At 40.2% G+C, this 13,487-nt stretch overlaps 1 non-coding gene across 1 annotated transcript; it reads left to right on the top strand.

Annotated features, from left to right (window-relative positions):
* Positions 1-6,887: 6,887 nt before the first annotated feature.
* Trnaa-cgc lies at positions 6,888-6,966 on the top strand. The gene has a single exon. It is a non-coding gene; the product is annotated as a tRNA-Ala (tRNA).
* The last annotated feature ends 6,521 nt before the right edge of the window (positions 6,967-13,487 follow it).

The following is a 13,487-nucleotide window of genomic DNA, read 5'->3' as shown; positions in this document are numbered from 1 at the left end:
CGCTCCTTCCTCTTCATTTTCGTATCACTATTTAGCGTGAGAAGTGCATTATTCGCTCTTTCCTCATTTTAGTACCTCGGGGCTAATTAATACCTCTTGCGTACATCATTCTTCTTACATACTAACTTATAACTAAAATTGGAAATCGCCTCTAGGACACGTCCTCCTGTTTACATAAAGATTATTCATATAAATACTTGTCTACAACTTATTCTGTATTTTATTTTCCAGGCACATTATTTTAATACATAGGGTTTCCTTGTAGCACTGGTTAACATCTGTAGTCAGATCAGTTTAGTTCTTGTCACTCATTGGTTAATCCTGATCTCCAATACCTTAGAATTTTCTTACAGCTTAAATTAACTTAATACCTGGCGTTATAAAATTTTCTTAAATCATGATGGTGGAACAATCCTTTGATTTTATTCGTGGCAGGATCAGATAACAAATAGCTACCAATGTGTGGTTTCCTCATTATCACAAAGGGACCTTCATAAATATGTTGCCACTTATGATTCTTCTTTAACAAAAGGGATGGTTTAAAGTGATTCCTGACTAGTGCCTATTCTCCTTCTTTGAAACTGATAAGTCTGTTTACCTTCTTATCAAATGCCTTTTTTCGGAGGTTAGCATACGTTTTCGGTAAGAGAGCTTGCCTGATTTTTGCGTCTAGGTCTAATTCACTGTCTTGTAACTTTGGTAGGGGGTCTATCCAATCATTCTTTTCTTTAGATCTTGACATTAACTCACGTGGCATGAATCTAGTCGACAGATGAGGAAGGTGGTTAACAATCTATTCGAAAGGTGTTACGAAGTCTACCCACTTACATTGCTTATTCGGAATGTATGTCCTTGTTGTTGTGATCTTCAGTCCTGAGACTCCAGCTCTCCATGCTACTCTACTCTGTGCAAGCTTCTTCATCTCCCAGTACCTACTGCAGCCTACATCCTTCTGAATCTCCTTAGTGTATTCATCTCTTGGTTACCCTCTACGATTTTTACCCTCCACACTGCCCTCCAATACTAAATTGGTGATCCCTTGATGCCTCAGAACATGTCCTACAAACCGATCCCTTCTTCTAGTCAAGTTGTGCCACAAACTCCTCTTCTCCCCAATTCTATTCAGTACCTCCTCATTAGTTATGTGATCTACCCATCTAATCTTCAGCCTTCTTCTGTAGCACCACACTTCGAAAGCTTCTATTCTCTTCTTGTCTAAACTATTTATTGTCCATGTTTCACTTCCATACATGGCCACACTCAATACAAATACTTTCAGCAACGACTTCCTGACACTTAAATCTATACTCCATGTTAACAAATTTCTCTTCTTCAGAAATGCTTTCCTTGCCATTGCCAGTCTACATTTTGTATCCTCTCTACTTCGACCATCATAAGTTATTTTGCAACCCAAATAGCAAAACTCATTTACTACTTTAAGTGTCTCATTTCCTAATCTAGTTCCCTCAGCACCACCCTACTTAATTCGACTACATTCCATTATCCTCGTTTTGCTTTTGTTGATGTTCATCTTATACCCTCCTTTCAAGACACCGTCCATTCCGTTCAACTGCTCTTCCAAGTCCTTTGCTGTCTCTGACAGAATTACAATGTCATCGGTGAACCTCAAAGTTTTTATTTCTTCTCCATGGATTTTAATACCTACTCCGAATTTTTCTTTTGTTACCTTTACTGCTTGCTCAATATAAAGATTGAATAACATCAGGGAGAGGCTACAAACCTGTCTCATTCCCTTTCCAACCACTGATTCCCTTTCATGCCCCTCGACTCTTATAACTGCCATCTGGTTTCCGTACAAATTGTAAATAGCCTTTCACTCCCTGTATTTTACCCCTGCCACCTTCAGAATTTGAAAGAGAGAATTCCAGTCAACCTTGCAAAAGCTTTCTCTAAGTCTACAAATGCTAGAAACATAGGTTTGCCTTTCCTTAATCTAGCTTCTAAGATAAGTCGTAGGGTATTGCCTCACATGTTCCAACATTTCTACGGAATCGAAACTGATCTTCCCCCGTGGTCGTCTTCTACCAGTTTTTCCATTCATCTGTAAAGAATTCGCGTTAATATTTTGCATCCATGACTTATTAAACTGATAGTTAGGTAATTTTCACATCTGTCAGCACCTGCTTTCTTTGGGATTGGAATTGTTATATTGTTCTTGAAGTCTGAGGGTATTTCGCCTGTCTCATACATCTTGCTCACCAGATGGTAGAGTTTTGTCAGGACTGGCTCTCCCAAGGCTGTCAGTAGTTCTAATGGAATGTTGTCTACTCCGAGGGCCTTGTTTTGACTCAGGTCTTTCAGTGCTCTGTGAAACTCTTCACGCAGTATCGAATCTCCCATTTCATCTTCATCTACATCCTCTTCCATTTCCATAATATTGCCCTCAAGAGCATCGCACTTGTATAGACCCTCTATATATTCCTTCCTCCTTTCTGCTTTCCCTTCTTTGCTTATAACTGTGTTTCCATCTGAGCTCTTGATATTCATACAAGTGGTTCTCTTTTCTCCGAAGGTCTCTTTAATTTTTCTGTTGGCGGTATCTATCTTACCCCTAGTGAGATAAGCCTCTACATCCTTATATTTGTCCTCTAGCCATCTCTGCTTAGCCATTTTGCACTTCCTGTCGATCTCATTTTTGAAACATTTGTATTCCTTTTCGGCTGTTTCATTTACTGCATTTTTATATTTTCTCCTTTCATCACTTAAATTCAATATTTCTTCTGTTACCCAAGGATTTCTACTAGCCCTAATCTTTTTACTTACTTGATCCTCTGCTGCCTTCACTACTTCATCCCTCAGAGCTACCCATTCTTCTTCTACTGTTTTTCTTTCCCCCATTCCTGTCAATTGTTCCCTTACACTCTCCGTGAAACTCTGTACAACCTCAGGTTTAGTCATTTTATCCAGGTCCCATCTCCTTAAATTCCTACCTTTTTGCAGTTTTTTTCAGTTTTAATCTACAGTTCATAACCAATAGGTTGTGGTCAGAGTCCACAACTGCCCCTGGAATTGTCTTACAATTTAAAACCTGGTTACTAAATCTCTGTCTTACCATTATATAATCTATCTGAAACCTGTCAGTATCTCCAGGTTTTTCCATGTATACAACCTTCTTTCATGAGTCTTGAACCAAGTGTTAGCTATGATTAAGTTATGCTCTATGCAAAATTGTACCAGGCGGCTTCCTTTAATTTCTTAGCCCTAATCCATGTTCACTTGCTATGTTTCCTTCTCTTCCTTTTCCTACTACCCAATTCCAGTCACCCATGACTATTAAATTTTCGCCTCCCTTCATTACCTGAATAATTTCTTTTATTTCATCATACATTTCATCAATTTCTTCATCTGCAGAGCTAGTTGGCATATAAACTTGTATTACTGTAGTAGGCATGGGCTTCGTGTCTATCTAAGCCACAATAATGCTTTCACTATGCTGTTTGTAGTAGCTTACCCGACCTCCTACTTTTTTTTATTCATTATTAAACCTACTCCTGCATTACCCCTATTTGATTTTGTATTTATAACCCTGTACTCGCCTGACCAAAAGTCTTGTTCCTCCTGCCAGCAAACTTCACTAATTCCTACTATATCTAACTTTAACCTATCCATTTCCCTTTTTAAATTTTCTAACCTACCTGGCTGATTAAGGGATCTGACATTCCACGCTCCGATCTGTAGAACGCCAGTTTTCTTTCTCCTGATAACGACGTCCTCTTGCGTAGTCCCCGCCCGGAGATCCAAATGGGGGACTATTTTACCTCCGGAATATTTTACCCAAGAGGATGCCATCATCATTCAATCATACAGTAAAGCTACATGCCCTCGGGAAGTATTACAGTTGTAGTTTCCCCTTGCTTTCAGCCGTTCGCAGTACCACAACAGCAAGGCCGTTTTGGTTAGTGTTACAAGGCCAGATCAGTCAATCATCCAGACAGTTGCCCCTGCAACTACTGAAAAGGCTGCTGCTCCTCTTCAGGAACCACACGTTTGTCTGGCCTCTCAACAGATACCCCTCCATTGTGGTTGCACCTACGGTACGGCTATCTGTATCGTTGAGGCACGCAAGCCTCCCCACCAACGGCAAGGTCCATGGTTCGTGGTGGGGGAGGGGGGTGTTGTTGTTGTTGTTGTTGTTGTTGTGGTCTTCAGTCCTGAGACTGGTTTGATGCAGCTCTCCATGCTACTCTATCCTCTGCAAGCTTCTTCATCTCCCAGTACCTACTGCAACCTACATCCTTCTGAATCTGCTTAAGTGTTTTCATCTCTTGGTCTCCCTCTACGATTTTTACCCTCCACACTGCCCTCCAGTACTAAATTGATGATCCCTTGAAGCCTCAGAACATGTCCTACCAACCGATCCCTTCTTATGTCCTTATGAATCTGTTAAATTCTTTGAAGATTCTTTCTGTCGGATTCGATTGCGACCGAAACGGGGATATCAAAATTTATTTGATTCCATGGCGAGCAAGAAAGGCCCGCCACGAGCGTGATGTGAAATTTGAAGCATTATCGGACAAGATTGACTCAGGAACCCCGAATCGTGGGAAATAATCATTTTCAATGCGACAAATTATTGTTTGCACAAGATTATTTCACTGCATACAGTCTTATGTGCTTAGAAAAATGTTCCACGACTGCTACTAGGTATTTAGCGCCTCCGCTACCAGTGGGTAGTGGTCCTGCCAAATCAGTACTAAGAAGCTGGTTCGGCCTTTCAGCAATTATTGGATTTTGTGGGATTGAAGTGGAAATGTTTAAGGATTTTGCCTTCTGACAGATGACACAGTTTCTCAATAATTTATGCGTTCTCCGAAGTAGATTAGGAACACAAGTGTCGCGATTTTCATTTTACATTTCTCTGGTCCGTGGTGACCCCATGAACTGTGAGTGTACCACAGATGATGTTAAATGAAATTTCGAGGGATGCAAACGCACCACTTCTCAGACGACTCTGACGTCTTATGAAATAGCACTTGGTTATGAACTTTATAAAACTTTGGGCTGTATTTTCGTGAAGAATCTGAATCTGCCTACATAACTGAAGAAAATACTTTCTGTGTGTTGGATCTTTCATCAACAAAATTTTATAATTAGACATTTGTTCCACCAGTTTACTGGTTTCTGGTAAGCCCTCAGGTGAGGGCTGCAACATTATCTTTACCTTATATAATAGAGGGAAACATTCCACGTGCGAAAAATATATCTAAAAACAAAGATGATGTGACTTACCAAACGAAAGTGCTGGCAGGTCGATAGACACACAGACAAACACAAACATACACATAAAATTCAAGCTTTCGCAACAAACGGTTGCTTCATCAGGAAAGAGGGAAGGAGAGGGAAAGACGAAAGGATGTGGGTTTTAAGCAGACACAAGCAGACATTTGTGTCTGTGTATGTGCGGATGGATATGTGTGTGTGTGTGTTTTTGTGTGTGTGTTAGTGTGTTTTTGTGTGTGTGTGTGTGGGGGGGGGGGGGGGGGGGGGTGTTGCGCGAGTGCGAGTGTATACCTGTCCTTTTTTCCCCCTAAGGTAAGTCTTTCCACTCCCGGGATTGGAATGACTCCTTACCCATTTGTTGCGAAAGCTTGAATTTTGTGTGTATGTTTGTGTTTGTGTGTCTGTCGACCTGCCAGCACTTTCGTTTGGTAAGACACACACACACACACACACACACACACACACACACACACACACACAATATTCCTGTAGGAATAAGCACTATCGAGTAAGACAGGGGTGTTGCAACTTGCATGTAAGGAGGAATGGGAAGTCTTGATGGTCTGAATAGACTTTAATTTATAATAGTTAAGTCGCCTAAAAGCCCATACAACGGCGAGTGTCTACAACTCCGTAACCGAATAAGACTTTTCACACTCAAATAACACTTGACTCGCAAAGCTGACCACTTGGATTTGCTCGTGTCCATCTACTAATTGAATCTGGAAAAGACAAGCGTCGATACCCACAAAGGAAGCATCTGCAGTAATGCAAAATTCCTTATCCATCTAAGAATGATGGAGTATGTTACTGTTAACCAAACTGTCTTTAATTTTCTGAAATCCGTCTTCGCATTCTGGCGTCCAATTCCAATGTGAATTCTGTTTCGAAAGGTTGTGAAGAGCGGGATTGTTCAATACTTGATTGGAAACAAAACGTCTGAAGAATGACGTAAGACCGGTAAATCCTCTAAGTTGCCTTTTTGTAACAGCGGTTGGAAAGTTTTTCCTTGCAGACAATTTTTCCGGATCAGGTTTAATTCTTTCACGGGTGATGATGTGTCCTAAAAATTTAATTTCATTTTTTGCAAACTTCGATTTCTTAAGAGTTGCTGTAAACACCATACTCTCTCAACCGTTGAAATACCTTTTGCAGAAGGGCCACATTATCTTCCAAATTTTTCGATGCTACAAGAACGTCATCCACATAGGCTGTTACCTCATCTAAAAGTTCAGGACCTAGTACACAGTCAAGGGCTGAAATAAAAATTCCGGAACTCACATTTAGTCCAAACGGTACAACTTCAAAATGGTAAGATTTACTTGCAAATATAAACGCAGTGTACTTCCTAGACTCCTGTGCAAGTTTTACTTGCCAGTAACTGCTTTTCAAATTTAGGGTGCTCAAATACTCAACTCCATGAAACTTCTGCAGGTGCTCTTCAAGAGCCTCAGGTCTCACTCTTCTGGGTACTATAATTTTATTAAGACTAGCTTTACACTACCATCTGATTTTAGTACAGACAATAAAGGACTCGAATAAGGTGAATGAGATACTTCTATCACATTCCAGCGTAACATTTTCCTGATCTCGCACTTGACAGCATCGCGTCTCGCATATGGAATGGAATAGCTTGTTCTACAGTAGGTTGGAGCGAGGTGGCGCAGTGGTTAGCACACTGGACTCGCATTCGGGAGGACGACGGTTCAATCCCGTCTCCGGCCATCCTGATTTAGGTTTTCCGTGATTTCCCTAAATCGTTTCAGGCAAATACCGGGATGGTTCCTTTGAAAGGGCACGGCCGATTTCCTTCCCAATCCTTCCCTAACCCGAGCTTGCGCTCCGTCTCTAATGACCTCGTTGTCGACGGGACGTTAAACACTAACCACCACCACCTACAGTAGGTTGAATGGGGCAGGACATCCATTCGATATTCAAAGCCTTTTATTAGTCCAGGTTTCTTAGAAAATACTTGAACGTAATCTGTTAACATATTGTAAAGCTCATTCTTCTGTTTCAATAATTCTGTGGACTCACTAGCTTTAACGTATAATTCATTCTGACTGGGAATTAGGTCTTTATACTCATCGTTATTAACACTTTCAAGATATGTCATGTCTCCTGTCTGACTGTACTGTTGTCTTTTAGTCCATTTGAAGCGCACCAAAGTTTGTCTTCACCTCACTTCTTAACAAATTTACTGTTACTTGTTGCTGACCCGCTACTAGAATACAGATTCCACACTCGATGTCAATGTTAGCTTTCGTCTGTCTCAAGAATTCCATACTCAGGATACATGGCACTGATAGGTTTTTAACAATAAGAAAAATGCATGTTACTGAAATAGGCTCTCTCTGGATTTGAAGCTGAGTCTGAAGATTTACACGTTGTGTTAGTGGACCAATTGCTCCCGAAACGGTGCAACCTTGAATTGAAAGTGATAAAACTTTGCATACAGAGGATATTTGCTTAAATAAACATAAAGATAAGACATTTATATTAGCTCCTGTATCTGCGATGGCTGTTACTGGTATGATGGCAATTGATACTCTTATGGAAGCTTGAACTTGTTGGTCCCATGCGTCATCATTGTCTTTCGTCTCAGTGTCTGCTACTAGATCATCCCGTAAGTTTGTCTCTTTGTCATACCTAATTGCTTTAATTTCGTGTGGACTACTGGACAGGGCGCTCCCATTCAAATCTGCAGCATCTTCTAGGAAGCTCAAAGGTCGTTGGTGCTTTTAATTTTCCGCTCGACGCTTACGTTCCCGCTGATTTATATTTCGTAAAGTTTCTTCCGTCTCGAACTGCTGTTGGTTTTGTGGTACGAACACTGGTGGAAATGGATCTTGCGCATAATAAATTTGTGTATTATGCGGGCGTTTAGGCTTCAGACTTCCCGAAGGTCCGTTCGCTTGTTGCGTGAAGTGTATATTGTGTGGCTGAAAAGTATTTTGCTGTGGCTTGTGTTGATTGTAACCATTATTCAAAGGTGTACGTTTGTCTGCACCTTGATTGTGCCATTTATTTCCTTTCCACTGACGATTTGAATCGTAAGACTGATAGTTTTGATAATTACCGTTGGTCGATTGCGTGTTTCCATGTTGCTGGCTGTGTATTATAATGTGCATTTCCGTACTGATGTGATGACGAATTATATATTGGATTGTATCTCTGGCCGTTATTATACCTATTTTTGTATTTGCTGTTGGAGTACGTAGTGTGTTTATTTGTGAAACCGTTGTGGGGTTGGTACTGGCCGTCGCTGTGACGCGCTTTCGCTCGGCCACCATTGTTGCCCGCGTACTCCGTATTGTGCTGGCCGCCTGCACTGAAGTGGGCGTTGCCAACATCAACTCTAGCGTCCTCGAAAATCAGATCTAATGACTCTAACACAGATAGGGAAGTGTCTGTATCGTCCTCAGACACGTTTATTAACTTTTCTGTTATCGCAATCGGTAGATTTGTTTTTAGAATCATAATAACGTCTTTGGCGGTGATGGGCTAATCCCAGAACTTTTGCTAAATACTTTTCAAAATATCTCGCCAGACTACCGCGCTTACTCGTAAATATCGCCGGCCGCGGTGGTCTCGAGGTTCTAGGCGCGCAGTCCGGAACCGCGCGACTGCTACGGTCGCAGGTTCGAATCCTGCCTCGGGCATGGATGTGTGTGATGTCCTTAGGTTAGTTAGGTTTAAGTAGTTCTAAGTTCTAGGGGACTGATGACCACAGCTGTTAAGTCCTATAGTGCTCAGAGCCATTTGAACCATTTTTTTTTTCGTAAATACCTCGGCGTTGTAAACCTCTTTTCTCAGGTGGTGCTGGACACCATAACTCCAGAATCTGTTCAAACTCTTTGTAACTTTTACAAGAGTCGACCATTTCGGTTCCCCGTAAGGCACATCGCCTACAATAAGTCCAGTAACGAACTGAATTCGCTATTCGGAAAAATTTCGGAGGAATATTATAGGATGAATTTCTCTTTTCTGCGGGTGAAAGGTCGGAAAAACGCATTGTTTGATCACGCTTTCCTCCTGCATAAAACTGACAAAAGTGGGTGGGCTGGTACTCTGATTAAATTCTGCTTCTATAGAACAAGGCGTTTGAGCGTTATCAAGTGGTGAACGGCAATGTACGTGCTGTTGCTTATCACATGGTGGTGAATTATTCCACTCTCCTGACGCGGGATGTGGGGAATTTTCAACCTGACATTTTAGTGTACAAACTTCATCACTATCTGTTGACGCCATTCAGGTAAATCTTGAGCTAACGTTCGTCTTATTTGGCCTAATTCTGACATCACCGTGTCTTCTGTTTTACCAGGGGCTGCCATTATTTCAAAGGTTACATTTTTGACAGTTTCCCTGAGTTCGTTCTTGACCTCGTTTTCTATGAATCTGTCTTTGTTTTTAATCCACTCTTGGTAGTGGTCGGACAATGCTTCGACATGTGCCTTAACAGTATTCTTTATTTGATCCTCTACATTAAGATTCTCAATCCGTTTGGAAAGATCATCAACAATATTCTCGATCGTGTCTACTGCGGTTTTAACCCCCTTGACCTCATCATCAGAGATTCATTATAATCTTCTTTTAATGTCGCAGCTTGTTGATGATATTCCATCACTTTTGAATTTATCTCTCCCTTGGCTGCTTCGATTTTTTTCATCTAACCGTTTTGAGATATCCTCTATTTTTGACTCTACTTCTGTGTCAATTTCTAACCTCATGGTCGTGATCTAACTACTGATTTGGTTTTGGACAGTACCCAACATGGTATTTAAATCAGCTGTTATGTCTGCCTTTAGTTCGCGCTTTACCGAATTTCACCGTGTATTTAGGTCATTTATCTCCGTTTGCAGATCTGTTTTTACTGAATTCGTCTGTTTTTACCGAATTTATGTCTGCTTTTGCTGAATTGCACAGATTTGTAAGGACCTGATCTTTATTATCCCGTCTTTCGGCCTTCTCTTTTTCTTCACGGGACTTTTCATCTAATCTTTCCTGTTTTTGACTTTCGAACTTACGTTCGATTATTGTCTCAATCATTGCGGCTTAGTCATTTTTTTCAAATGTGGGAATAGTTTGCACACTAGGACCGGCTTCTAAAACTTCGGTCGGGGCTGTTACTGCCTCCGCTCGTGTACCTATCGCGCGTGATCGTAATGGATAATGAGGTTCATTCGCATCACCGCTGTCGTCTGCTTTTGTTTGTGTCCGTTGTTTACCGTCAGCCATGTTCATGAATTGTCGATCAAACGTCAAAATGCTACAGATATTATTTGTCACTGTCGTCAGTCGTTTGTCGGTAACGTAGTGCTATGGCTTGCTGGGACCTAATATGAAATTTTAACTCTGGGTAACAACTGACATTCACGTACGCCAAGAAGACAACATGGTTCCTACTAATTACAAACAAATGAAATATCACACGTTTTACCAGTTTTGAGCGTAATTATCCGCCATATTGTAAAAATTTTTTGATGCACTGACCATAATGGTAAACTTTCACTGAATTTAACTACAGAAGAATGGGCTATAGAGACACTGAAATAAAGCTGTTTCAAGGCGAGGAAAAACAGGTTTACGTTTGTGATAAACTTGAAAGATGCTGCGTCACTACAAAAACTTGAATACTCGCGTAATTTAGCCTTATCTTCAGTCGTTCTTCTAAATTGATTAAAGGTTTGTCACATTTCTCTCTCTCGGTTGAATTGCATCCACATGAAAAAATGAAACAATTATTAGAACAAGCACAGAAAATTTTTTTTAACACATTCATAAGATGATTTTTTATCTTGTCCCTGTTCGGGCGCCAAGTGTAGCGTTGCTCTTGGGGGTGGGGGGTGGGGGGCGAAAAGAAAAAGAATTGTTATTTATTTTTTTGAAAAAGTGAATATTTTGGTGGGCCACTTGGCAACAGACTCAGGGATTGATTACACTATTATAACAACATGCGTTGAGCATTAAATACCTGGTTGGATTATTTTGAACAAGAGAAGCAGACTGATTTATTTGAGATCGTTCGGAAGAAACATTATCATTTCTGCGCATTTTTATAGCTGCGATGCAGACTGTAAAAAAACAAAACAAGACAAGACTAAGGTACCAGAAGATTTATAGGCTTTAAAAAAAATGCAACACTACGCATTAAAAAAAAATCTGATTCAGAAATAATAGGAAAACAATAATGTTCCTTCTGCCTCATGCTGCGTTCGGCCCATCAGCGTGATCGTAATTTCTGGTGATGAACTAACACAAAATAATTATCATTCAAGTAAATGAGGAGATGGAAATCATCAAGGTTAATTTACTAAAATTAGAACACTTATCTTTAACACACGATTCTTAATGCTTTGTACCTTTTCATATTAAATTACAATAGAAGACCATTGTGGTTAAATACTCTATACATAACAGTCAAAATGTCCTCTTGATGCTGTCTGTTCGTAATCAGTTACAAGAAACTACATGTTTTCTGATTGGAAAAATAACAATTAGCATATTTACTGAATATTTTCACATAAAATATAAAATACCGACGCAGAACGCAGCAAGTCTGCGTCCGCCTTTCATGGAATGCAAACAGTAAAAGGTGAGGCGCCCAGTGCCTCATTTGTCTTGAAACAACAGAATTCTTTTTTTATATCATTAATCGATATATGTACATAGAGATTTACAGGCACCTCGCAAGAACGGCAAAGATAAAGAATAATAGATTCCGTCGCTGCTATGCGATGGTTCATTTTTTTTACTTTACAATTGTTCGATAACTCTAGGCCATCAGGTGTTACTATTGAGCATATATTAATGTTTGTGAGGCGAAAATTACTAATATTACAAGACGTTACTGTATAAAATCTATCTGTATTAGTTTTCAGTAAAACCACAATAAAATGAAAAGTCGAGCACTGTGCTACACTGCTAAATCAGTTTAAGATGCGAAGTTTTGGAAAAGTACAGTGCACGTAAATAATTTTTCGTATGCTAGCTTTAATGTATAATAAGTGCCATTGATACGAAAAGGTCAAGAACAAGCTAATCAACAAAAATTATCATCAAGAGTTCGGTGGAGTTTAATTGGGATCACTGTCTTAGCCCAGATATCTAACGTTGAGGGCACAGAATATGTCGGACTGATGATTTAGCTGAAATTTTCTTCTGGTTCCTCTACATCTACATATGTACTTACATACACCGCAAGCCACTGTATGGTGCTCAGTAAAGGGTATCCTGCACCAGTACTATTATTTTTCTTTCCTGCTCCATGCACAAATGGAGTGAGGGAAAAACAGTTATCTATATGCCTTCGTATGAGCCCTAATTTCTCGTATCTTAGATTTGTGGTCCTTACGTGAAATGTATGTCGGAAGCAGTATGATCATTCTACAGCCAGCGTGAAATGCTGGTTCTCTAAATTTTCTCAGTAGTGCTCTTCGAAAAGAATGCCACTTTCCTTCCAGAGATTCCCATTTGAGTTCCCGAAGCATCTCCGTAAAACGTATTGTTCGAATATACTGGTAACAAATCTAGCAGCCCGTCTCTGAATCACTTTGATGTCTTCCTTTAATCTGACCAGGTACAGAAGCCAAACACTTTGGCAATGCTCAAGAATAGTTCACATTAGTGCTCTAATGTGGTCACCTGTCATTCCTACAACAAACCTAAAATCTCGTTCCATTTCGTATCGCTTTGCAAGGTTACACCCAGATATTTAAATGACGTGACTGTGTCGAGCGGGACACTACTAATGTTGTATCTGTACACCGTTGGTTTGTTCTTGCTACTCATCTGCATTAACTTACATTTTTCTACATTTAGAGCCAGCTGCCATTCATCATACGAACTAGAAATTTTGTCTGTCATCATGTATCCTCCTACGGTGACTCATCTTCAACATCTTCCTGTGCACCACAACAAATAATCGTAGATTGCTGCCCACCCCACCCAGTCCACCAGATCATTTATGTACGTAGAAAATAACAGCAGTCCCATCACACTTTCGTGGGGCACTCCTAACGATACCCTCGCCATCAAGGACGACGTACTGGGTTCATTACTTAAGAAGTCTTTGGGCCACACACGTATCTGGCAATCTACTCTGTATGGTTGTACCGTTGTTTAATAGCCTTCTGGAACGTAATGTAAATGCGAACTTGTTTCTTGGATTGAGCTCTTTTTTGACAAAAATTATTATGTTCATAACTTAAGTAGTGGTTTTTTTTTTTTTTTTTTTTGTTGGCTAA

This window comes from Schistocerca americana, chromosome 9, assembly GCF_021461395.2.
Source record: "Schistocerca americana isolate TAMUIC-IGC-003095 chromosome 9, iqSchAmer2.1, whole genome shotgun sequence".
Classification (NCBI taxonomy): domain Eukaryota; kingdom Metazoa; phylum Arthropoda; class Insecta; order Orthoptera; family Acrididae; genus Schistocerca; species Schistocerca americana.
The sequence above is the reverse complement of the archived record's forward strand: the minus strand, read 5'-3'. Positions and strand labels throughout refer to the sequence as shown.